The sequence below is a fragment of the Neomonachus schauinslandi genome, chromosome 6 (assembly GCF_002201575.2).
Source record: "Neomonachus schauinslandi chromosome 6, ASM220157v2, whole genome shotgun sequence".
NCBI lineage: Eukaryota > Metazoa > Chordata > Mammalia > Carnivora > Phocidae > Neomonachus > Neomonachus schauinslandi.
In genome coordinates, this window is record NC_058408.1 from 68,467,508 (window position 1) to 68,491,369 (window position 23,862).

At 42.2% G+C, this 23,862-nt stretch overlaps 2 non-coding genes across 2 annotated transcripts; both read left to right on the forward strand.

Moving 5' to 3' along the window:
- The first annotated feature begins 232 nt into the window (after positions 1-232).
- LOC123325185 lies at positions 233-338 on the forward strand. The gene has a single exon (XR_006540290.1). It is a non-coding gene; the product is annotated as a U6 spliceosomal RNA (small nuclear RNA).
- Positions 339-4,683: 4,345 nt separating this feature from the next.
- On the forward strand, positions 4,684-4,826 carry LOC123325268. Its single transcript, XR_006540347.1, has one exon. It is a non-coding gene; the product is annotated as a U4 spliceosomal RNA (small nuclear RNA).
- The last annotated feature ends 19,036 nt before the right edge of the window (positions 4,827-23,862 follow it).

Consider the following 23,862-nt stretch of genomic DNA (forward strand, 5'->3'; position numbering starts at 1 on the left):
TGAAGAATGTAAGCATTTGAAAAATGTGATCTTAGGGAAAGCACATCTGAAAATTATCCTCAAGATGTTCCCTTCTGCATATATTATTACTGAAGAATTTCAGTGTATTAGAAACCAACCAAACAGAGCCAACAGTAGCCAGGTAATCTATGATTTTCTTCTATGGGAAATTCTACTAATGGACCTCACTGTTATAAGTTCATTTAAAAAAAAAACACTACCAACAACATCAGTGCTTGCTTCAGCAGCTCAAACACTAAAATTAGAACAATACAGAAAAGATCAAATGGCCCCTGCGCACAGATGACATCCAAATTCACGAAGCATCCCATATTTTTTTGAGAGAGAGAGCATGTGCGTGTGTGAGCTGGGGGGGGTGTGCGGTGCGTAGGGAGAGAGAGAGAGAGAATCTTAAGCAGGATCCACGCCCTGTGCGACACAGGGCTCAATCTCACAACCCTGAGATCATGACCTGAGCTGAAATCAAGAGTCAGATGGTCAACTGACTGATCCACCCAAGTACCTCTAGCAACCCTAACCCTAAAAAATCATAAATACACAAAGCTATAGGTTGATTTTAATTTTTCTTTATTAGGTCTTTTTAATAACAAAAGTTAATAGATGCTTCTTTTTTTTTTTTTTAAGATTTTATTTATTTATTTGACAGAGAGAGACACAGCGAGAGAGGGAACACAAGCGGGGGAGTGGGAGAGGGAGAAGCAGGCTTCCCGCCGAGCAGGGAGCCCGATGCGGGGCTCGATCCCAGGACCCTGGGATCATGACCTCAGCTGAAGGGAGACGCTCAACGACTGAGCCACCCAGGTGCCCCAATAGATGCTTCTTGAAACAAATTAAACAATATAATGATAAACAAAGTAACAAACAACAAGGTTTCCAGATCCCATTCCAGGAGACAATTAATGCTCCATACTCGTTCACAGATAAACATCTCATATGTAACATATATGTATATATGTTATATGTGTGTATATATCCCTACATTCCTCATATGGAGACATACAACACATAATACATAAACATACACATGCAGGGTTTTATTTTTTTTTAAGATTTTATTTATTTATTTGACAGAGAGAGACACAGTGAGAGAGGGAACACAAGCAGGGGGAGCGGGAGAGGGAGAAGCAGGTTCCCATGGAGCAGGGAGCCTGATGCAGGTCTCGATCCCAGGACCCTGGGATCATGACCTGAGCTGAAGGCAGACGCTTGACGACCAAGCCACCCAGGAGCCCCTTATTTTATTTTTGATAGGATAATACATACTACTCTGCAACTTGCCTTTTTCACTACCATCCTGGCCATGCCTTTAGTGTTAGATGCAGAGCGTACGCAGTCTGTGATGCCCCCACAACTACCTTTATTCCCTTTCTTGATGTACGACGTTCAGACTCTTCCCAAATGCTTGCTGACCCTAGCCCCTTCCCTGTGGGCCTCCCTCTCATTAACCCCCTCTGCAACCAACACTCTGTGAGCGCTAGGGAGAACAGAAAAGTTGTTTTTTAAACCCAATTTTACATGTAAGGCTGCCCCTCAATGTCCCATATTTGAACATATTTAACATATTGCCTAGATAAATCTGCACAGAAAGACACTAACTTATGTTACATAGTAGTGAGAAGTCTATTATTTACAAGAAAGATGCCCGAGACAGAGAACCATAAACCCCAAGCTCTATTTCAGGTTTGAGATGAGCCACCAATGTGACACTGAGCAGTTACATAACTACGTGGAGGGCCATTTCCTCCCCCAAATAATGAACTGCTTGAACTAGATAATTTCTAGTCCCTTCACACTAAAATCAATGATCCTATATTGTTCAATGAATGCAGCCTTTATGTCAGCCCAGAGAGGATAATTTACTAAAAGAATGTCTGTGTAACTCCCACAAAGAGTTTACTAACAAATGAACAGTGCAAACAATATTAAAAGAACAGGTATTTTAACAACTCAAGAAAGCAAATTGTTTAAGTACTTCCATAAGAATATTATAGTTACCTATTTATAACTTATATGCTAATCACAATTTTTAGTATGACTAAAAATCTCACATTATTATGTATGTTTGGGTCAGTTCCAATTATTACAGATTTTGAAGATGATAAAGTGTAGTCAGTGCTGAGCAGCTACCGGGAACCTGGCTGTATTTCCATCTCAGCTATTCAGTTTCTAGATTAAGTTCCTTCATTTAAAAACTTAAGAAGTACCTGAAGCTTTAGGATTCACTCACTCAGTAAATGATCTTTATCAAGCGTGTCCAGGGTGCTGGGCAGACACTGTGCTGTTCCAGGGCCACCACTGTGGGAAAGATCCACGGCCCCCGGGCGGCCCCCCACCACTGAGACGGCATAACACCTACAGATCTGCACCCCAGACTGTTTTCTTTTCTTTTCTTTTTTTTTTTCTAAAGATTTTATTTATTTATTTGACAGAGAGAGAGAGAGGGAACACAAGCAGGGGGAACAGCAGAGGGAGAGGGAGAAGCAGGCCTCCCGCAGAGCAAGGAGCCCGATGCGGGGCTCGATCCCAGGACCCCGGGATCATGACCTGAGCCGAAGGCAGACGCTTAACGACTGAGCCACCCAGGCGCCCCTCCAGACTGTTTTCTAATTCAAACTGGCCCCTCCATAACTGGACTTGACTCACTTAAATTTTAATATGTTTCTGTTAAAAGATTCGTGTGTCATTTTTTACAAATATTCTGCTGTATTCTCTTTTTTGAGAGAGAGAGAAAGACTGTGGGAGCAAGCGAGAGCAGAGCAAGAGGGAGGGAGAGAGAGAATACTGAGCAGGCTTCATGCCCAGCGTGGAGCCCACCCAGGGCACGATCTCACAACCCTGAGATCATGACCTGAGCCACAATCAAGAGTCCCACGCTCAACCAACTGAGCCACCCAGGCGCCCCCCTCTGCTGCATTCTTAAAAACAGAAAGGAAAGTTAGTGTTTACTTCAACTGGCAAGAGAGGCTTGGCTCCCTGCAAATTTATAGGAAAGGGTGACAAGAAGTTACTTATCCATGAGTACCTTTAGTTCATGAGTGAAATGAAAATGTACTGCATCTTAATTTACTTGATGTTTGTCTCATTCAAAAACATGTAAAACAGAAGGAAATACAACACGAACCCCAAAACACTGCATGGATCCCATTTCTGAGGCCATGTTCTCCTGTGAGAGAAAGCAATGAAGACAAAGCCACCACTGACAAGAGATGAGGGTGTGCCTAGAAAGTGGGGGGGGGGGACAACATCCAGCCTGGAGAAAGACCCCCACTGGCCCCTCTGCTCCCCCCTCCCTACAGTCCTCCTGCTTAAGGCAAGGAACAGGTGGGCAGGCAGAGCCAGACACAGACCCACCGAGGCAAATACGAGTTTCCCTGGGTAACTCCTGCCAGTCCTCATGTGGGTCCAGTTCCTGGGGGACCCACTCCTTGAAGAAGACACTGCATTATCATAAACCCAATAGGGGGCCCTGAAGTGACAATTCAAAGAGAAAACAAAAAAGTAACTTTGGGTTACAAGTGCAAAGACATTTTTGTCTTGCTAACTACACCTGCCTCTAACAGTTACTACCATGAACGCGTGTGTAAATCAGCAATACTAGGATGATGCTGGAGCAAACTCCTCTTACCGAGATCAGCCAAACTAGGCAGCAGGGAATCTATGATACGACAACACTTTAACCACCCCCCCCCAAGTAATTCTTAAACAACAGTTTTGGGATTTTAGCTTTGTACGTCTATACAAAGACAGAAATCCAAGGGCGCCTGGCTGGCTCAGTCGGTTAAGCAACTGACTCTTGTTTCAGCTCAGGTCATGATTTCAGGGTCGTGAGACCAAGCCCCACGTCGGGCTCCATGCTGGGTCGGGAGTCAGCTTGGGATTCTCTCTCCCTCTGCCCCTCCTTCTGGTTGCACACATGCGCACGCTCGCTCTCTCAAATTTTTAAAAAAAAAAAGAAATCCAAAAAACTTTATACTTTCAAACATTTAATCTTAGAAAAGAGTATGTAAACTGCTGTTTAGTTTTTCTTTAAATAGGAAGGGCTTTAGAGACTGAAGTGCTTTAAATGTCTTGATTTTTCTTAGTTTTAAAAGATACAGAATCCTGGGCACCTGGGTGGCTCAGTTGGTTAAGCAACTGCCTTCGGCTCAGGTCATGATCCCAGAGTCCTGGGATCGAGTCCCACATCGGGCTCCTGGCTCAGCGGGGAGCCTGCTTCTCCCTCTGACCCTCTCCCTTCTCATGCTGTTTCTCTCTCCCTCCCTCTCTAATAAATAAATAAAATCTTTAAAAAAAAAAAAAAAGATACAGAATCCTGGCACTCTCCCCTTTTAAGCAGGGGGACAAAAAATTTAAATGTTTCTGTAAAGGGTTAAGGAAACCATGTTGGAAGAAAACTTCTTTAAAACAAAAAATAATCAGGGTGCCTGGGTGGCTCAGATGGTTAGGCGTCTGCCTTCGGCTCAGGTCATGATCCCAGGGTCCTGGGATCGAGTCCCGCATCGGGCTCCCTGCTCGGTGGGGAGCCTGCTTCTCCCTCTGCCTCTCTCTCTGTCTCTGATGAATGAATAAAATCTTGAAGAAAAAAAACCCAAAAAACAAAAAATAATCAATTCCCAGCCAACTGTATGGAAGTCTTCCTGAACATAAAACTAACCCACTTGTAGCTTTGCACACTGGCAGTATCGTAGCCAATGAGGTTTATCCGAGGCACGATTATTGCTAATTGAAAACTAACCCACTTGTTTCTTTCCTAAGTGTCTAGTAGTATGACTCATTAGAAATTATACTGTGAATTCTATCCTAGAGATTACAATGCATATGCTACACTTAATACCCTCAGGTGGAGAGAAAAAGCAAATACATAAAAGGATAGTTTCTTATTTTTATTTTTTTTTTAAGATTTTATTTATTTATTTGACACAGAGAGAGAGAGAGAGGAATCACAAGTAGGCAGAGTGGCAGGGAGCGGCAGAGGGAGAAGCATGCTCCCTGCTGAGCAAGAAGCCTGATGTGGGACTCAATCCCAGGACCCTGGGTTCATGACCTGAGATGAAGGCAGACGCTTAACGACTGAGCCACCCAGGCGCCCCCGGATAAAGTAGTTTTTTAAACAAGTTCTAGGAATAAAATAAGAGTTTATGAGCAAGGAGTTGTTAGTTTTAATTATATCAAGACAAAAATAGGCATTTCCTGAGGTTTAAGAAAAAAAAATCCACTTCATGAAAGAACATCATTAACAGCTGTCCTAAATTGTAAATCTACACCCTTGAGGGCATTGGTGTATGAAACCCTACTGTTTTTTCCCCAGATCATTCACAGTTAATATAACTGGCAATGAGTCTGCAGGTTATCAGAAATTTCTAATCACTTGCTCCTAAAGTTAGCTGCCAGAATTTTCTTTTTCTTTTTTTAAAGATTTATTTATTTGACAGAGAGAGACACAGCGAGAGAGGGAACACAAGCAGGGGGAGCGGGAGAGTGAGAAGCAGGCTTCCCACCAAGCAGGGAGCCCGACGTGGGGCTCGATCCCAGGACCCTGGGATCATGACCTGAGCCGAAGGCAGACGCCTAACGACTGAGCCACCCAGGCGCCCAGCATTTTCTTATAGCAACTTAAAACAAGCAGCAGTGACATGGAAATTGTTTTTGTCTGACAATGGAGGCTGACAAATGTGAAAAGTGTGCCAGACTCTGCAAGCTACAATTTCTGTAATTAGAAAATCAGGAACCTTTACAATGGTGCTGCCCAAATCTGAGGTTTTTCAAATAAAAGAACTGTTTTTCGTACAGAGTAATTTTATTTTTATTTATGACTTTTTTTTACTGGAAAATGATTGTTCCTATTAATTGAATAATTTCTCTGGATTCAAGCTTTAAATGGCAAAAAACAAGAGTACTTGGGGCACCTGGGTGGCTCAGTCGGTTATGTGTCCGATCTTGGTTTCAGCTGAGGTCAAGATCTCAGGGTCATGGGAACCAGCCCCATGTAGGGCTCCACGCTCAGCTCAGAGTCTGCTCGGGATTCTGTTTCCCTTTCCCTCTGCCCCTCCTGCTTGTGCTCTCTAAATCAATCAGTCAATCAATCTTTAAAAAAACAAAAACAAATAAAACCAAGAATACTTACATGGAGTCATATCTCATTTGGTTTGAAAATAAAATAGGAAGATATTGGAGAGGAAAGAACCACTTGTTCAACAAAATTTTATTTACCATCCACCTCATGCCAAATATTGGTTACAGCAGTGAGAATATGTATAGAGATAACACTGTAATGACTGGATTTACTCATTCATTCACCCAAATCCTTAAACATGGATTTACCACTCAATGCCAAGGCTTAGACAAGATACTAGGGACACGGAAAAGCATCACGGAGCCAGGTTTCCACCACTGGGGGTTACAAACATGCTGAGACTAGAACAAATTGTGGGCTGCTAGATTTGAAGTGGAATGATGTGAACTGTTCACTTAGACACAGAGCTTTAATTCAGACACAGACGGAGGTATATTATACTCACACAGGTACACATATTCCCTGGCTCAGACTGAGAGATCTGAGACCTAACAGGATCTAAAGCCAACAACATATTATTAGCAATGTGCATGCCAAGCACCCAGATCTTGCTTTTAAAATACCATTTCTCCACAAAAAGGAACCAAGTCACCCTAGAAAAAGGCTGAGTCCAGGGCTGGGGCAAAGAAAGTACATGAAAAACTTAGAACATCTTGTTATACACCAAGAAGCAAGAAATTCTCCAAGAATTATGAAGACATTTCCAAAGGTCAGAGGAACAGTTAGTAGGTAGGGGTTCCCTCAGACCGAAGCTGGAATAATTCAAGCATTGAAATAATCAATGACAGTAAGGAATATAACTCCTTGAATAAAAGAAGAATCTATGAGCTTGAACTAAGACAAATTTTAAAAAGAAGAGAGGGAAGCTCTTTCTTAGAGCATAATACCAACTAACAGGGAAGTCTGGAAGGATGGATGCTACAACTATTGAGTCAAAGTTTGATGAGGAACAAGATATTTATAGCTTCAAAGCATCTCCCCACAAATTACATATTAATTACAAAGGGAAAACAGTAATTTTACAGTGGAGAAACTTGGTGGATACAATCTAACCGACTGACCAGATCAGTAATATTGGTACTGACATCACGAGGTACGAAGAAGGCCCAACATCCCTTGTCTGGCTTTCCTGCCAAAACTAGCAAACTTCAATTGAATCATGAGGACACATTAGACAAACCCAAATTGAGGACTATTCTACAAAATAATTGATCCCTACCCTTCAAAATATGTTAATTAAGGTCAAGAAAGTAAAGAAAGACTAAAGAACTGCTCCAGATTGAATTAAAGGAGGACATAAGACTAATGTGGACCGTATGGCTTTGGACCCGAAAGAAATGGCTGTACCAGGCAGCATGAGACCGTGGACTGCAGGGGAGAGCACAGTAGTATATCAAGGCTAAATACAGAGGACTGCACTTTATAGGAGAATAGACTTCTTGGGAACTACGTACTGTATTTAGGGGTAAAGGGGCATAATGTCAGCAACTTATTCTCAAAGGGTTCAGAAAAACACTATGCATATATAAAAAATTAAAAATGGGGCACCTGGGTGGCTCAGTTGGTTGAGGGTCTGGCTCTTGACTTCGGCTCAGGTCCTGATCTCAGGATCCTGGGATTGAGCCCTGTGTCGGGCTCCGTGCTCAGCAGGGAGTCTGCTTGGGGACTCTCTCTCTCTTCCTCTCCCTCTGCCCAGACCCCCATACGCACACACACGCAATCTCTCAAATAAATAAATAAATCTTTTTAAAAAAATTAAAACTTAGTAAACAATTGGTAAATCTGGGTAAACAGTATATGGGATTTCCTTGTACTAATTTTGTTAACTCTTCTTTAAGTTTGAAATTATATCAAAATAAAAATTACAAACAAATGAAACACTATAGTTTTAATCCACTCATGAATGTAGTCCTTTGGTTGACAGTTAAGACTTTATGAATGTCACACAGTGGACAAAGATGAACGGAACACAGATTACTACCCTTGAGGACATCTCAGTCTTGAAAGGGTTGCTCAGCCTTTCAGAAAAACAAATTGTAAAATAATCTTTTTTTTTAAGATTCTATTTTTTTAGGTAATCTTTACACCCAACGTGGGGCTCGAACTCACAACCCCAAGGTCAAGAGCCATATGCTCCATGGACAGAGCCAACCAGACACCCCTAAAATTATCTTATTACAACTCTCTTCTAATGCAGCCAAAATACCTCACAAGGAAAACATATTGTGAAGGACATGAACATTTCCCCTACTGTACCAGAAGTTCTATAATAAACATTCCTAAAAATAAATAAATCTATCTCCTGAGAAGAGAATTTTTGCTTTAAAAATATTTCTGTTGTAACATGATCTATATTACAATAACATTAGCAGAGAATTCAGGGCATGTGGCTTTACTAACACCAAATATTTTTAAACGCCCAATTAATCATTCACTGTGGTGAATAAATTTTGGAAGAACAGTAGGATGATGACCAGGAACACAACACAGTGAGAAGGTGAAATGTTTGGGAAGGAGAGGGCTTGTCGGTGTTAACTGGAAGCTGAGAGAGAGCACTTCAGCAAGAGACGGGTGCAGACATCCACCAGAAGGACAGCTGAAGAAATGTGCCCGAGAGTCATTAACACGTGCGCACGTGCTGGGCAGCTCTGACTTCATAACCAGACCGAGCCAAGGGCAGTGATGGCCCCACAGGGAGGCAGAAACAGCGCCGTGAGCAGTCTCGGGCACATGTTGTGTGCTGAGCGGGGTCCCTGTCGCGCCCCGCACCCCCATCCTGACACAGAGGAAGGGACCAGGCCAGGACGTGACAGCGATGGGATTCAAATCCAGGCTCACTGACTCAGAAGCCATGCTCTTAAACACTACATACCCTACGTTTCATGGCGTAGGAGAACTTGTGTCAAATACCTGAGGATCTCCCGTGTGCAAAGACTGACAGACACTCCGTAAGAAACAGAATCCCTGATACTGCAGAATTTCCAGTCTAGAATATGTAAATGGCTAGAACAATAGTCAAAGCACTAGTAGGCTTCTCTAGAGTGAAATGTGTTATCAGCAATTGGAAGTTAGGAGAAAATAACCACTAATGGCTTATAAGTCGGGGGTGAGGGTGGGGGTGCCCTTGGGATGAAAATGCAGAGTCACCACAAGACCAGAGAACTAGGGGTGGAATGCTCCCAGCCACTCGCTGGGTTACGATTGGACTGACTGTACTAAGGTCTCTAAAGGAACACAGTAATTCAGAAGACAGGATGGCAGCCACGGAAGCCGAGAGAAGACAGGGGCTGTCCCAGAGGAAGGGCTCCTTGGCCCAGAAACAGCCACACTCTGGGGACAAGTGTGGCCTCAGTGTAGGAAAGGATGGAGCCTGGTTTCATCAAACATCTGAAAGTTAATTTTTACTTTCATCAAAACAACCTATTTACATAGTTTTAAAGGTAGTTCTACAGGACCTGTATTGGGGGCAAAGTGGTCCCCTGTCCCTCCTTGCTTCCGCTACACTTTCTCCTCGTTCAATGTCTGCAGGTCACATGTTCATAACTGCTTTCTAAAATTTTTTAAGTGGGCTCCACGCCCAGTGTGGGGCTCGAACCCAGGACCCCAAGATCAAGAGTCATGCACTCCACTGACAGAGCCAGCCAGGCGCCCCATGCTTTTTAAGTCTTTCTACTCCAGGCATTACATACGGACTTCATAGAGACGATATGGATGTAGCGCTCCAGAGCATCCCCCCACCTTCTCCGCACATCACACCTGTTCACCAAATCAGTACTGTTCACATTACAACTAAATAGCACCCAAATATTATTCCCAAAGGAATCGCTTATAGAATGACGATCACATTTCCTTTTTTGACAACATGTTTCCTTCTGATCTGTGGCCTCCTACTTTTTTCTGCACATATTCTCAATACAAGGATGATTTGGTGACAACACCTCCAGGCCTGTGACATGTGTACATTGGACAGTGACACGCACCTGGACAACAGTGGTCTCCCTGAACCTGTCCCGGAGTGCCTCCTGTCCTGTCCTGTCCATCCTGGAGCTCCTCCTGCCCAACAAACACCAGCCCGGCTTCCTCCAGCTGCATGCACCTTGTTACCTCCATTTCCACTTTATTGTCTGCCTCCCCGCCTGTTGAAATCTACTTTGGGGAAGGTAGTCTCCATTTGATGTCCCAGCCCTTCTACTGAATTAATAATCTTCCAATATCCAAGAGCCCTATTTATTCTGTGAATGATCCTTTCTGGAGCCCCTGTTGTTCCGTAGACACAGAGTCTTCTCTTATCTGAGGATTTTAATTACAGTTTCTTTGAAATGTCTTTTGCTCCTTTATTGTTTCTGTTCCTTTCACATTCTTTTTTAATCTTCCTCTTTGTTTTGGTTTCTTTCATGTGAGAGACTTTCCCCCAGCTCGTCTGTCCGAGTTAAGAGTGAGACAGCAGAGACATAAGCAGTGGCCGTATGTCGATGGCAGAACTGTTTCTCTTCCCTAGAGAGACATCCTCCATTCTCCTGTGTGTGTGTGTCTGTTGGGGGTGGTGGGAGGGGGGAAGCAATAAGCCTGGGAGCCTCTGTGTGTTGGCCAAAATTGGGCAGAGAGCATTGCAACTCAGTATGCAGACTCTGATTCGATTCTGTTAAAACGTTAAGTCAGAACGTGTTACTCAAACTCATTCTGAGACAAAGCAAGTCCTTACAATAGCCAGCAAGGCCCTACGTGATCTCCACTGCCCGGTCCATGGCCCTTCAGTACTTCTGACCTCACCTCTCACTCCCCTCCACCAGCTAACCTCCTTGATGCTCCAGTCTTGCGTCCAACTCAAGGCCTTTGCTCTACCTGTTCCTCTGCCCCGAACACTTCCACCTCCAATCAGCAAAACTCTTTCCCTCTCCCAATGCATTGCTCAAATAGACTCCCACTCTGCCACCTCGTTTTAAACTACAACCCTTCCCCCCACCACTCACAACTTCCCTTATTCTAAGTTCTTCTGTATTTATCACTTCTAACATCCTAGGCAAACCACTTTACTACATCTACTGTTCACTGTTTATCTCCTCCCACAAGAACAGAGCTTTTTTGGTCTGTTTAGATCACTCACACATACCCAATACCTATTGTGGTATTCATCCCTCTCCTTAACTGTGCCCAGCTGAAGGGTTCTGAAAATACAGCACCAGTCTTCTGCTAGAGTGGGGAAAGGCAGTCCCCTGGCCACATGCAGCAGAGACAGGAGCCCAGGAACCCAATTTTCAAACAATTCTCCTGTTCGCAGCTCCTGCAATATGTTCGCCCTCCAAGATACCCCATGCCCTCCATGTCTGTGGCCTCCAGGGATGCGCCCTTCAATTACCTGCTTCTACCCTGTTCTGTCTTCTCTGCTCTGCTGAACCCATCAGTGCTGGTCCATCCACAATCCAGCCTCCAAAATGCTGCTTAAGTTTCTTCTATGGTTGTCACCCTCTATTCCATTACAGTCAGTTCAGCGAGAGTTCCGAGTTTTGAGAGAGAGGGCGCAAGTAGGGGGAGGAGCAGAGGGAGAGAGAACCCTCAAGCAGACTCCCCAGTGAGCATGGAGCCCCACACGGGGCTCGATCTCACAACCCCGAGATCATGACCTGAGCCGAAACCCAGAGTTGGATGCTTAACTGATGGAGTCACCCAGGCACCCCCAGAATACAGCTGGATTAAAAAAAGAAGGGGGAAGCCTAAAAAAAAAAGATCTATAAGATAAATATAAATAGATAGGCAAGTAGGTAGGCAGGTGGATGGGTGGGCAGGCAGACAGAATGGACGGAGATAGACAATTCACAATAAATATAGAATGGATCATTTGTTGAGTACCAAATATGCCCTAGGCCTTACATAGGCACCCCATACCTACCATATCATTAATCCTCACACCAACTCTGTAATGTTATGCTATTTTATATATATATATATATAAAAAAAAGACTAAGACTAAGACTCAGAGATCTTACATCACTGGCCTAAGGTCAGAGAGCCAGCTGAGACAAAGCCAAAACTGCCCAATTCCAAGTTCCATGATTTTTATTCTCTACACACAGTTAATACAGTTTAAAATGTGAAATGAATACATTCCGATCTGATTTTAACAGAATGTTAAATGGTGATAATATTTTGAATGTTTGTCCCAAAGTTCTATTACTTTTATAACTTGCAATAAACATTAAAACATACTATCCACCCAATTCAACATTCTGTCCCAAAATGGCCATTGGCATCAGTCGATACCCTATGGTAGGAAAGAGCTGCTTTCCATCACACTAGCTTCAAAACCTTAGGGCCAATCCCCAACACAGTCTTGTTTTTCTGGAAGACCCTGCCCCACGCCGATCCTCTGCTGCACCGAGTCTACGAGCGAGCCCACACCCACCAGCCCGACAACAAAGCCCAGTTATGTCAGGGTAGAGAAGGCCTCCACCTCCAGCCGCTGGAATCTCCAGCACATGATCACGCCTTCTCCTGGGAAAAGGCAAACACTGCCTTTGGGTTCAGAAAAAGAAAATTAAAAACAGTGAGCAGCCAGACCTGGATTAGTAATAAATGACAGCAACACAGCCAGCAATTATTAGTTTCATCTGGGCCAGAAGGAGTCTCGGTGCAGGAATTCTTGGCTGCAGCTCTGCTATTTGCTGAGAATTCTGAAAATTAAACACTGGTCCCCTCAGAGTGGAAGGTGCTATGCAGATCTCAGGAGCGCGCCGGCCGTTGCAGCCAGGGGTTTATATGAGATCTAATGAAGGACTACACGTCAGAATAAAATTTTCAATTTTTCCATTTGAACTCAATAAAAAATAAATGACAGTCATGCGTTCAAAATATTCACACCCTGGAGCTGCCAAGCTAAATAATTTAGTATCTTTTTGAACAGAAAAATATTTTCCCCCAGGACATATTTTTCAAAATGCTAAATGTTCTGTTAGCTCAGCCGTCCTTCTGCAGCCAGCGGCATACTGTTTTTGAAATTGGAGAATGATGGTCTGCCTCTCCCATAACTGGAGAAAAATTCCAGTCCCATTAGGTAGGAAGCATTCAAATCACATATCCTTACAGCTTACAAATTATGATATTCTTAATATTATACAAAATCTGAATTAGTGAAAGTATCTTCAAAAGGTGGGGAGAAAAATGTGCTTTGAAATAAAAAAAAGGAAGCCTTCCATACTGCAAAATTAAGCAAGTCAACTCTTTAAATTTTGTTTCATTAAGCATGAGAAGCACTTAGTAACCAAGTAAGATTAATTGCAAAAATCAGGACGGCCTGGTTTAACGAAGACCGGGCCTGACTGAGGCAGCCCGGGACGGGCATCTATCTGCTGGCACCTAATAACCATCTCCACGTGCTGATCCTGCAAAGGTTCAGACTCATTAGTGGCTAAAATCTGCTGCTTTCTACATAGTTCTGAGTGTTGGTTACTTCTATACATATTCTTAATGAAGATGACGCAGTTTTTCACTTAGTGAGAAAATTGAAGAGTATCTTTCAGGGCTTTCAAACGTTAATCAACGTTTAAATCCATCATTTCTAACAGCTCTTACTTTCCTCGCTCTCTCAGTGTGGAAGTCAACTCTTACACTTCCTTTCCCTACTTTCCTTGTGTGAGAAGGGCCGAGGAGGACAGGACAGGGAAGCCCAGGTGAAAAGGTCCTGTGGTGGCTCCTTGTCACATGCAGGAACTCCTCGGGAGCTGGTGCACACGCTCCACGGGGGAAGGGTCCGTGACAAAGAGGCAAGAACTTGTCCACTGTTTTCAAGTTCTTTGTTTGACTTTGTAGCAGCTCCCTAGTTAAGGGGAGTGGGGTGGGCAGAGCTCCCCTCTCCCCCACGTCTCTGCACACCTGCTCTCGTTGGCAACCCCGAGGGTCGTCTGGGGGGGGTCCCTGTGCCATCCAGACAAATCTGAAAATGATTTACACTGAACTGTCCCAGTTCCTCAGGACACAGACAGGACTGTTAATGCTCTGGAGCAGCCACTCTCCTAGTCCCCCAAATTTTGTTCATCGAAAGCATTTCAACATCCCCACTTATCCCTCAATGCTCAGCTTTCAAAGCACAGTCTTCTGGATAAGCAAAATATTACCCAAATACCACAAAAACAAAAAAAAAAGGAAAGCAAACAAAACAGTGAATTGGAAAATTTAGGCTGGACAACAGGATCTCTTCTGATGAACCAGAGGGAAGGCACTGAAGCTCCCGTTTCAGCAAGTGAAAGGCCCACACTAGACTGGTCGGCAGAGACTGGAGCAGAGCTGTCTCCAAGATGCAGCTCCGGGCACCAGCTTCCACAACTCAGCCCTGTCGCATCAGGGACATGGGGGCAAGAGAAACAGACCATCTGTTCCCACCGCCTTCCCGCACAGGCTGTGGCCAACACTCCTTGCGTATGAATCCACATGTTTGCATTTCCAGGGCAAATTTTCTGTTTCCATGCACAAATATTATTGGATGACTGCAGCTTCTTTTCTGAACTGCCACAAATCATGGCCTGGCACCAACTTTATTATTAAAACACAGAAAAGACATTAATCCTCAAGACTAGATGAAGGCCTCCACTTTCTCTGCCAAATAACTAATGGTAGGTGGCATTCTGAAGCAAAGATTGCCTTCTCCTCGGGCCCTATTCATCTCTTTACTGTACTTGAGGCTATTTGTGTATGAACATATGTAGGACCTATACTTACACACGTGTGTGTCTGTCTCAAGGGCAAGAACCTTCCATGCCACGTTCACTATTACACAGCCCAAGTGAGCACCGGCGAGGCACTCAGTTATTTTTGTTAAACGTGTTAGCTAAGCCCCACACAGGAAGCCAGGATTGATCACCAGTAGTTTTTTAAAAGGGGGAGTAAGGGGTTTGTGTTTGTTAATTTGGTTTGATTACTCCCCAGCAGAATCAAGACCCTTGAAAATGGCCGTTTTATTTTCGAGGTCAGAATCATTAGTGCAGAAAGCAGCACTAATTTCAAAGGAATCTTTTTCTTCTTGCAACTCTTGACACTTGGTAAGATGTGTTACTTGGGTATCTCCTCCTCCTGGAGGAGGCCTAAATTTTCCAGGCTATCATGATGAGTCATGTGAATGATGATTTTAGTCAAGAAAACAACTTTGGCTCTTTGGCCAACTAGAAAAAAATATACTAAATATACTATACTATACTGTTTTGTTACAGTTGACCTCTCTGCCTTCAAAGGCTTATGAGAAACCCCAAATGCTGTCAAACTGAATTTTTTTTCTAATGAATTTATAACTGATTCCTAATAAAATGTTCCTCCACTAGACAATTAGCTTCAAAAATATTGAATGCTTTTGTTTCCAAGTTGGAAAAAAATACAATTAAAACGAGAAATATCTACTTTGTTTTAAATGGAGCTGGCCATTTGTTAGGAATATCTAAACAGGGAAAATAACTACAGAATGCTTTTTATGTCCCTAACACCATTAAAATATTTAAAAGCAAAGCTGTTACACTCAAATATTAAAGCACACCGAAGAATGTAAGTTAATGAATTACTGGGGAATAATTAAGTCCCTTTATACTTGTATAGTGCGGATCTCCTGTCCTCCCTGAGCGCAGAGAACAGAGTGGGGAGCACCTTCCCACGTACAGAGAGGTCCCCCGACACCTGAGAAGCAAAGGGAAAGGGGCCCAACAAGTCATCTGGGAAGGACATCTTCAACTCAGAGAACTAATGAAGTCCTCTGAAACTGGTAAAGAACTATGGAAACTTCCCTTAAAAATGCATCTTCATAAAACCTTATGTACAATGCCAGGTTCTGCAGCCCCCCTGAAGGCATACGAAGACCCGGCCAGGAGCCCCAAAAGGAAGCAAGCACAGCCACTGGGCCTGTCAAACAAAGGGACAGGAACTGGGAAATTTAAAAATATAACAAACCTTAGGGTAAAATGGGAAAAAAACAAAGAGAGAAAGAGGGAACGACAAGGGAGTTGGTGGAACTGAAAACACGTGGGAAGATGAGAACACGGAGAAGGGCGAACAGGGGTGGGCAGGGGAGGGAGGAGGGAGGGAGGTCTGCTGACACAGATGCTCGCTGCACGTCTCTCCCGTATGTGCCCACTTCGATCCCACAACCAGCGCAGGACATCCATCTTGCACACGTCCCAGCTCAGGATCGGGAGGCGCAGAAAGGGGAGGTGCCCTTGCAGCCGACCCACAAGGGATGGTGGCAGGATTTCAACAGAGGCTCAGCTCTGCCCAGCGGTGCCCGCACACGCCCTGCACCCTTCCTCTCCGTGTCCCTCCTCACGACGACTTTCTAATGTCAGGGGCACCAGAATACATTCTCTTTCTCAGGAGGCCCCATTCCTGAATCTCAATTGCACTTGTCAAGATCTGAAATTGTCCGGGTTTTCTTTTTTATTTTTCCGCTGTATTGTGATATAACTGACATATAACACTGTGTCATGATGTTCGTTCCAACTGAACTGGTACTTTTATTTAGGCTTTTAATTTTTGGAAATTTCATAATTCCACTTGTCAAAATGCTTCATATGCATCAAGATATTATAAAAAATGTCCTAGAATCAAGACCTGTAACGGTCACTGACTAAGGTACTTTAGGTTCCGCAGTCTTTTCAAGGTACACTTTTGTCAGACTGGCCACCAGTTGCTGGTCTACTGCATCTAGTATGGTTTTGATTTAGATGGCCCTTTTTGCATGCATACTAGGTTTACAAGTAACTTCATTCTTCCCAGAGTTTCAGTAATTGGTATTTTTCACACGGTTACCACACAAAAACAGAACGTCATGCCCCTTTTACAAGTGAATGGCTAAAATCATCTTGTCATAGGTGTGCGTAGAATGGACACTTGGGATTTTAAAATGCATTAATTTGATCTTAAAAAAACACACAAATTACTTATATGATTTTAGTCACAGAATTAGAAGAAGCATTCAGAGAAAATACTAGAATATCGTACAGAAATTACCACCATTTTGTTAATATGTAGTGTATACACATTCACTATTTAGGATTAAACATGGACTATATGGAGTTAATGTATTTAACAGCAGAAAATATACAAAAGAAGCATTCCCAAAATATGTCTTTTTGCCTTCTTTGAGATTGGCATTATACAAGGATTTGGGGGTGGGGGAGGGGGCGGATACGTAAATACTCTGAGATATAGTTCATGGGAAGCTAGCATTAAAACAATATTTAAGGGGTGCCTGGGTGGCTCAGTCATTTGAGTATCTGACTCTTGGTTTCAGCTCAGGTCATGATCTCAGGGTCCTGGGATCGAGCCCCTCGTCAGGCTCCACACTCAGCAGGGAGTCTGCTTGAGATTCTCTCTCTCCCTCTGCCCCTACCCCCGCTCGTTTGCACGGGCTCTCTCTCTCTCACAAATAAATCTTTTTTTTTTTTTTTTTTAAGATTTTATTTATTTGAGAGAGAGAGAATGAGAGACAGAGAGCATGATAGGGAGGAGGGTCAGAGGGAGAAGCAGACTCCCTGCCGAGCAGGGAGCCCGATGCAGGACTCGATCCTGGGACTCCAGGATCATGACCTGAGCCGAAGGCAGTCGCTTAACCAACTGAGCCACCCAGGCGCCCATAAATCTTTTTTTAAAAAATACTATTTAAATATTCTCATCTTCCCATCCTATGTTTATGGAAATGTCTCAGTGAATGTGTGCAGTTCTGATATAAATATTTCTGTATCAGTGGAAGACAACTGAAAGCATTTTCATAGTATTTATATTTATTTGTTTATACATCTATTTCCCCAGCTGGACTGCGAGCAGCTCCAGCTAGATGTTACGACTGGTTCAGGTGCTCGATACACATTGTTACATGAAATAAGATGTAGTGTTTGCCCTCAAAAGATCCTGTAATCTAGAACACCTATAACTGTAAATAACTGAACTTCATCTAATCTTGGTTGTGTGTTTTAATATAATTTATCTGTCTATAGCAAATACAAGTTCCTGTCATTCGTAAGCATAGTACAAAAATGAGAAGTTCTAGGGGCGCCTGGGTGGCTCAGTCGTTAAGCGTCTGCCTTCGGCTCAGGTCATGATCTCAGGGTCCTGGCATCGAGCCCTGCATCGGGCTCCCTGCTTGGCGGGAAGCCTGCTTCTCCCTCTCCCACTCCCCCTGCTTGTGTTCCCTCTCTCGCTGTGTCTCTATCAATAAATAAAATCTTTAAAAAATAAAAAAAAATTTTTAAAAATGAGAAGTTCTGAGTTCTTATGGAAAAAAAGAGATGCCAGTACTTCTTGCTATATATACTTTTTACGTTTCTTTTGCAATTTACTCTCAATAATGTTTCAATAATGTTTCAAAAATAGATTCCTTTTCCACTGAGACCATAATAACAATGGGTAATATGTGTTGACTGTAGTAGACAGCCAGCTCTAATCATTTTCTTACTGGGGTATAACTGACGTACATTACATTAGTTTCAGGTATAGAATATAATTTGATATTTGGAGAGATTGTGAAATGATCACCACAGTAAGTAAGCAACTTTCAACTATGCACTAGAGTTATTAACCATCACATCCCCATGAGTAGTTTATTTTATAAGTGGAAGTTTGTTCCCTTTATCCCCTTCACCCATTTCCCCCACCCCACACCCCCTGCCTCTGGCAACCATCAACCTGTTCTCTGTATCTAGGCACTTGCTTTTTGTTTTTGTTTTTTAGATTCCACATATAAGTGAGATCACACAGTATTTGTCTTTGTCTTATTTGATGCCCTCAAGGTCCATCCATGTTGTTGCAAATGGCAAGCTCTCATTGTTTTTTATGGCTGTGTAATATTCCAGTGTGTATATACCACATCTTCTCTAACCATTCACTACTAATCATCAGACGTGCATTTCTCACGTAATGCTTACAATCACCCTGTGAGGTGCTATCCCACTATCGGGCGTACAGTGGAAGAAAGAGATAAATGGGACATAAGAATGCAGGAAAACAACAATGTAAAGCAGGATCTGGTGGAGAATGTATCTTACCTCGGGTGGGGAAAGACAGACTAGTGAACATTAATGTTGGAATAAACGGCTATCCATTTGGACGCATCAAATAGAATTAGATCCTAAAACAACTCCAAGTAAATTTCAGGTGGATTAAAGATTCAAATGTCAAAAATAAAACAAAAAGCTTAAAGAGTACTACAAATACTTTTATGAACTTAGCTGGTGACATGAAAGTCAGAAACAAAAAGAGAGAAAGAGAAATTGATGAAATTGACTATTTTCAAGTTTAAAATTCTACCTGACCCCTTCCTTCCTTCAGTTTTTTCCACCCAATGGAGTAACTGGGACAAGATTCACTCCTTTCCCTTCCTCCCTCTCCCTTCCCACACCTTTTCCTGTCACCTGGGCAGGGCATGGCTGCTGGGAAAGGGGAGCCAACAAGTACTGGAGCAAAAATCTGGCTAATTATAGCCAGAAGAGTTGTACATATAAGGGGATTGAGCAAGTAAGTAAAATCCTGAGGTTAGTGGGAGGCAGGCCGCATGAAGAGAAGAAAGCCCTATGACACTGGAACACAACAGAGGGTATTTATAAGATGAACAGATGCAGAAACACATACAAATACATATGCCCTGCGTAGACACCTGTGTGTGTACACACATATGCACATTCATATATGATTTCCAAAGTTGGTCCACTGACAGGACCTAAAAGCAATGGGGCCTTGGCAGCATGAGCACACTGAGTGTCTAGATCTTTGCTTCAAACACCATTCTCCATGAGGAAGAACCAGAGCTCCTGGGAGAAATGACCGGGTATAGGGCTTGGGCAGGGAAAGGACAAGATGAGGCCAGAACATCTCTTTAGAGGGGGCTGTACAGATGTGCCAAATACCTAAAACTGTACACTTAAAATGGGTACATTTTATTACACACAAATTGTATCTCAATAAAGTTAATTTTACTTTTTTAATTTTTTAAAAAGATTTCATTTATTTATTTGAGATTATTTATTTGAGAGGGTACATATGAGCAGGGGCAGGGGGGTGGCAGAGGGAGAGGGAGAAGCAGGCTTCCTGCTGAGCAGGGAGCCCGATGTGGGGCTCGATCCCAGGACCCTGATATCATGACCTGAGCTGAAGGCAGATGCTTCACTGACTGAGCCACCCAGGTGCCCCAATAAAGTTAATTTTATTAGAAAACTAGATTGAGAGACTACAAAATGTTCATTTTACACTGGTTACCAAGGTTACACATGTTTCTGAATTCCCTGGCCCCCTCAAGCTATTCAGGGTAAAAATATTTGATGTTCTGCAAAACATATTTTAGTAGTACAAAGTTCAGGTACGTATCATTGGTTCTCCTTCATGAGAATCATTCTGCTTCCACATTTTTAAAAATTACTTTTAAAATGTTTAAACAAGGGGCACCTGGGTGGCTCAGTTGGTTAAGCATCTGACTCTTGATTTTGACTCAGGTTATGATCAGGGTTGTGAGATCGGGCCCCATATTGGGCTCCCCACTGGGCATGGAGCCTGCTTGAGGATTTTCTCTCTCCCTCTCCCTCTGCTCCCCCCCACAAAAAAGAAATGTTTAAAAAGATTTATCCACACAGATAGTACAATTACAGTGTTGTTCACAAAATCCAAGAATGGAAACAGCTTAAAGGTCAACCAAAGAGGACTGAGCACATGCCCCATTGTCCAATGGACTAGTAAGCAGCTCTGTGTGCACAGGTATCTACAGTCTAAAGCCTCACAGAAGCCAGCATTATCTGTTCAAAAACCTAAAGCAGATACCACGCTCTTGACAAATCAGGCACATAAACAAGCCTTCTAAGGGCCTCTCATCACTCTTAAAATGAAACCCAAACCCTCTGCCTTGGCCCTACCTGGCCTAGCCCCTGCCTGCCCGACCCCTTCCCCCTCCACGCCCCCACCCATACCAATTTCTTTAGCTTCCTGGAGCCTCCTTCTGCTCATCTTCCCTTGGCTGGGCCCTTCTTGTCAATTAGGTCTCCATTTAAAAATTACTACTTCCAAGACCATCCCTAAGCACCTAGTTCAGTCATGTTTTACCACAAAATAACCCTATTTTAATACTCATTCATCCTCTCCGTGTGTGTTTATCTCCCCTACTTGAATGTGAGCTCCATGAGAGTAGAGATCTTGTCTGTTTTGTTCGCTGCTGTATTCCCAGGATGTGTGCCAGCCAGGCACTTATTAATACTCACCTGCCGAATGAATGACCTCCAAATGTGTTGTCAAATAAGGGAGAGGGCACAGGATGCTATTTGTGGTGTAAATAAAATATATGCACATATCACAGACGTGCTTATATCTGCATAAAATCTCAGGAAGGATACTGAAGGAACTGGTGTCAGCTGTCACTTGTAAGGACAGGGCACGGCTAGAGGGACTAATACCTTTACCCCTTTTGAATTTTTTACAACACGCATACAGTATCTCTCTTATAAAGTAATCTGAGATAGATAGAAGCTGTTACCCATCAAACGCAGTGATATTCATCATAACTGGAAAATGAACTTCAGAGAGCATGTCATCTTACAGCTTTACAGAGCCCCCCCCACACCTCTGAATGAAAAGTGTCAGCAGCCGACACAGTCCTTACACTCTCCTGTCATCGTATGTACTTGTTAACCACACTTACTCATCATCATAAAGATGACATTTTGATTTTGTTTACATCATTGAAAATGCGTTCCAAACAAATCTACTACCTTCCATCTTCTTCCTAATGAACACCCACAGCTTTTATTCTCCATGTAAATCATACTGGCGAGCACAGGTTAAAAAAAACAAACAAACAAAACAGAAGGCAACACGTGCCCAAAACAACAGGCTCAAGAAATAATAAAAAATTACAGAAGTCTCACTAGGACGATTATAAAAATTACTCCAACCTATTTGGAGTTAATGACATTTTATTCTATATGAGCAACATTCTACAATGTGGATCTGGACCAAAATAATATAAACCAAAACAAATCAAAACCAAGTTATGAAACTAAACACTTAAATTTTATTTTTAACTGAATTTTTTCAAAATTAAAAATTAAAACTGGTAGGAAACCAACATTTAAAATATATTTTCAAAGTATCCTACAAGTTAAACCTGATAAATTTACCTTTTACTTAGATAAAAATAGCAGATATTCAATAAAGAACATTGACCAGTTGCTGAATATTCAGTTTCACTGTAAATTATTCTGAATATTAAAAGCATGTCAAGTGATTCATACATTTCCAAATACTATACCTCAAAACATACTTCTACTCCAAAATCTGCATCTTATGGAGGGGGAAAAAAGTAAAGAGTAAGGCTTCAAAATTATCTCTCGATAGCACAATCATTAAACTATCTGGCTGAGGTCCAGATAAAGCCAAAATACACAAACATGCACACAAAAACAAATCAACTCAGAGTCACAATAAAAATAATTCAAAACAACCTAAACATATTGTTCAAATAACCAGAACTCAAGAACTGTTAAATGTTCACTGTGCTAATGTGTATAACATTGCAGATCTACATAATGTTTCAAAAACACTAGCTGAAAACACATCTAATAGTTATGTAATTTTAAGTCTTTTATCTTACAATGAGAAAGTACACAAATTCAAACAACTTTAAATAAAAAATACTCTGGGATTTAAAAAAAAAAAAGAGTCCTTTCAAAGAAGAGTGTGTGGTTAAAAGTCAAAACACACACATAAACCACTAGATGGTATTTACTATCAATCAAATCATTCTGTCTTCCATTTCTGTTTTTGCTTTAGGATGACAAATGGAGTACAAAATCGATCTTGAATGCACACAGAACATTAGTAACCCACTTCTGCCTTTCTTCGACAGTTACCACAAGCAAATTAAGTTAGGTTTGAGTATTCAAGAAATATCCTCTTTGCCAAACTCTTTTGCTTGGCCAAATACAAACAGGTATCTGAATTACGATTTTACCTTTTTAATCACTAGATTACAAAAAAACTATTATTTTAATCTTAATAGATAAATGATTGACAGTTTTCTTGAAATGTACAGTCAGAAAGCTGAAGTAACCCATTTTTAGTCAGCTCAACGAGCTATAAAACCCTAAATGGGGAGTCTGAAGCTTTCACTGTTGATCAGCGAGCAGTTCTCATCCTTTATATTCAAAACACCTCTTTCACAGCCTACAACTAAAATAAAGCAATTGTTGGACACCCTGGGGAGTTATTCCAAACTCTGCTTCACAGTATCTTAAACTACTCACTGAGAAACACTGTTATCAATACAAACCCCGCGGTAATTGTTCCATTCTGCTTCCACATGGCACAGCCGCATGATGTCTTTTCTGCATTCTGAAAAACTCGAATTCTTACTTAGAAACAGCTTTGAACCTTGGCTCATGGCCTGTTTGTAATTGATACTACAGCTTAAATACCTTTCCAGCAAAGTTACACTAACTTCAAAATACTCTGGGATCAACCATTAAAATGTTTTTGTTTCGGTTACAACACTAATGAGCACCAAATGTTAGAATTTGTTTTAACGACCTAATACTTCAAGGATTTTCTTAAAAGGAAAAGCTAGATCAGCTATCCATTATATAACGAAAGGCAGATTAGTCAGTGCTGATACAGATAATGCTTGAAGATTTAATACTTAGAGTGCAGAATCAAAGATATAAAAGTTAAATTCAGAAAGCCTGCTCAGTCAGCCATCATAGTTTTTCCCTGTGAAAATACCAAACTTCTGCTCATTGGAAGCCTCCTTCCCTTCATGCTTTGCATTA